Source organism: Anopheles coluzzii, chromosome 2, assembly GCF_943734685.1.
Source record: "Anopheles coluzzii chromosome 2, AcolN3, whole genome shotgun sequence".
Taxonomy (NCBI): domain Eukaryota; kingdom Metazoa; phylum Arthropoda; class Insecta; order Diptera; family Culicidae; genus Anopheles; species Anopheles coluzzii.
In genome coordinates this window covers 58,816,850-58,820,879 of record NC_064670.1, presented here as the reverse complement: position 1 = coordinate 58,820,879, position 4,030 = coordinate 58,816,850, and positions in this window count along the sequence as shown.

Genomic DNA, 4,030 nt, shown 5'->3' with positions numbered 1-4,030 from the left:
GATAGGAATCATTCGCGCGTGTTTCCAGGACTCGGGATACGTGCCACGCATAAGGGAATCATTAAATATTTTGGCAAGAATGGGTGCGAGTGATTGACGGCAGTGCTTCAATATGTATGCGGGAATATTATCAGGTCCAGATGATGTAGATGGTTTTATATCGTTGAGTGTGCGCGCAATTAATGCTTCGTCAATTGTGGGTATAATAAAATCGATAGCATCCGATGGAGTATTGCAAGTGGCCTCTGCTAGTGTGTTAGGATTGTGACAGGAAGGGTGAATGCATCAGCGAAACGATTGGCGAAAGTGTTGCAAATATCGGATGTATCAATACTAGTTTGGCCATTGTAGCTCATTGCCGGAGGGATACTTCTTATATTGCGCCGTTTGTTCCAGAAGCTCCAGAACCGTGTCGGCTTAGAAAACAGCTGCCTTTCAGTACGGCGAATGAAGGAGCGGTAGAGCACACGATTATGTCGACGATAATTATTCAGTGCATCGAAAAAAATTCTCCTATGCAGCGATGATCTCGTTCTACTGTAATCCGCGTAGGCTTTTGATTTTATTTTTTTCAACCGTCTTAAAGATGCATTAGACCAATCGGGGCCAGACTTTCGTTGAGCAACAGGAACGCAGGAATTAATCGCTGAGCGCATAAAAACGCTAAAGCAATCGGTGGCTTCGTCGATAGTGGAAAAGTTGGAGCAGTGAAAATTGCGGTCAAACGACACAATAAGGGCATTCATACGTTCCACATTCGTTTTGAAGAAATTTCTATTGACTGTACTGCGAGTGTGACTGTTGGTGGTGTGGGATAGTTGTACGGGATAATAAATCATCATATCCAATGAAGGATGATGAAAGTCCTCACTGAGAAGTGGAATACTACAGTGTGTTATGTATGGGAGGAAGTTCTCTAGAGCCGAAGTACCATTCACAGAGTGCAGAGGTGTGATTGAGTCGCACAAAATATTGGTTGCGGCAAGGTTTGCGAAGACCAGATCTAATTGACGCCCAGATTGATTTGCTATACCACTCAACTGAAATAATCCGGTACTATGCAACCCATCAACGAAATCAGTATTAGCCACGGAATTGCATAAAGGTGCATAATGCATGACAGAATAACATGGAGAGCAATCGGTGGCTTCTGATGTATTAGTCAGCTCCCATCTGATATCAGGTTTATGTTGAAACAGTCATAAACTAGATAAATGAATTGCGTCAAAAGTATTGCATTAGTCGGCTCCGCCCATTGTTCAACAACGTACGTAGGAATTGCCAACATTGTAAAAATGAAAAAGCAGAACCGAACCCACCGCGCATGAGTGATCTACCACCAGGACGTCTAGAAGTTTTTTCCAGACCATTCACACATACAGGCATCGATTACTTTGGACCCATAGAAGTCGCAGTGGGCAGAAGTAACCAAAAGAGATGGGCTATCTGTCTCACGACTAGGGCTATACATCTTGAGTTAGTTCAAACTCTAACAACGAGCTCTTGTATAATAGCTCTAAGAAATTTCATCTCTCGGCGTGGCCGCCCAAGAAAATTTTACAGCGATCGCGGAACAAACTTTATTGGTGCACAGCGAGAACTAGCGAAGCTAGATAAAGAATTCAATGAAAAGGATATTGCAAAAGAGTTTGTAGACGCCGATACGGAATGGGAGTTTATTACACCAGCAGCACCACACATGGGTGGCAGTTGGGAAAGGTTAATACGCACAGTAAAGTCAAACCTTATGGCGGCGTGTACTTCCAAGAAGTTATCAGATGAAATTCTCAACAACCTTCTCATTGAAATTGAAAACGTAGTAAACTCAAGACCACTTACTCATGTCTCTATTGATCACGATGCTGCACCTGCCCTAACACCCAACCATTTCTTACTAGGCTCATCGAACGGAAGTAAACCATTAGTGCAACTAGATGATCATGGACCTAGCCAGCGACAGAACTGGAGTACTTCTCAGATCATAGCCAATCAATTTTGGAAAAGATGGTTGAGTGACTATCTGCCAGAGATAACCCGACGATCAAAGTGGTTCACTCCACCTACTCCTATCAAAATTGACGATATCGTGCTGATAGTTGATCCAAAGCTGCCAAGGAACTGTAGGCCAAGAGGAAGAGTGGTAGCAAGAAAGGTTAGTGCAGACGGACAGGTCCGCTCAGCAACAGTAAAAACATCAACTGGAGCAATCTACGAGAGACCCGCGGTAAAACTAGCGGTACTAGACGTTCGTAGGACATACTGGCATACTGGGGGGGGGGGGGGGGGGGGGGAGTGTAACGAACGTCAAAACACGAATGTCGTGTTAACGGTAATTTTGAAAACGATCCAACCTTGCAACTTGCCGTGAATATGAACTACAGAGAATTGACAAAAGAGAGCGAGGAAGGATGAGACCGAGGAAAGACGCCAAGAAAGCAAGAACGCAAAAACGAACGAAGCGGAATTGTTAAGTTGTGGAATTAAGTATAAATAAACGACAATAAATGTTTTTATCCGTCGATAAACTGGCGCGATCAAATTCATAAAGTGTGAAGTAAATTTAATTTCAAACAGCTATCAATGGTCCTCCAAACATGCTTTCCACTCCGCTGCGTGGTCCAAAGTGTCGCATTATTTGCACATTTTCCGAACGTCTCTGAATCTCGGGCATCGTTAGTTGTTCGGACCATTGTCGCAAAAACATGCGCCTATAATCCGTAGATTGGCAGTTTTGCAAATTATTTTCCTTATATATATTGAAAGCAGTAAATGCAGCTATGTCCAAAATGTTGAAAAAAAATGCTAAAGGCCATCTATTCGTCTTCCTCTTGGTAGAATATTCAGAAAGGTATTTGTCTATGTTGTCGACTCCTCCCTTGAATTTATTATAATCAATTATCATTGCAGGTTTTTCTTTTGGACCTTGGACATCTTTGTCATAATGCATTGTTGTTCAACATAACAACGGACTTGTTCTTCTTAGGAATATAGGAACAAATGGAAATGTTTTAGCTAAAGCCATATAGTGTCGATTGGATTTCCCTACCGTGAGGGTTAGCAAACATTGGCGGAACAAACGTTCGTCGTTTGTTTACTGTTCCTAAAAGTGCTAGTTTGAAATCTGACATTAATGATGAGGCCAAGTTGTAACTTGTGAAAAAAATATCACAAATTACGCTACGACCACTTCCACGAAAATTCTACATAAATCTTTTACTACACGCTCACCTTGGTGTCTTCCCTTTGTCCAGATGGTGCTAACCCTGTAAAGGCCTTTGATGTGGTATGATGTGACTGCGTCACATGCCCACCACACTTTTATCCCATACTTCGCTGGTTTAGATGGTATATACTGGGTAAATCCTGTGCCACCACGATAAGGATATAACTGTTCATCAACGGTTACATGCAAACCTGCAACATAACATGCTTGTAAATTTCTATTCAACATTGCAAATATATCCGATATTGCTGCTGATTTGTCCATTTCCTTTCGAACTTCTCTCGTTCGTCCGTCATCAAAGCGAATGAAACGATTGATCGACCGAAATCGTTGGAGACTCATTGTTGCACGAAATATTGGATGTGAAGATGTTTTCCATAGTGCCGTTGAGTGTACGTAATTAGAACGCATAACTCCGGCTAGTAATAAAATCCCAAGATATGCTTCGAATTCTGATGTGGTTAATGTTTTAAACGTATGCATGCTTGCTGATTTTGCTGAGTTTGTGACTTGCTCCCGTTCATAAATTTGTTGCGCTTTCCTATTTGTTTCCCGAACAATGATATCAATCATTTCGTCAGACATCAACAGCTTGAATGTCTTTATTATGCTAAGTCTTTCCGTTTTGCGCGTTGGACCTGACTGTGAAGACCGTAAAATATTGTGGGCTAAAATTTTACGGCGTATGGTTGGTTGACTTGACCAAATAGTTCCATCGTTAGTTTTATATGTTGCGCTTGAAGATTGGAAAGATTCTGCGTAATCGTCATCACTATCAGTTTCGAGAGGATTATACTCTGGTAGTTG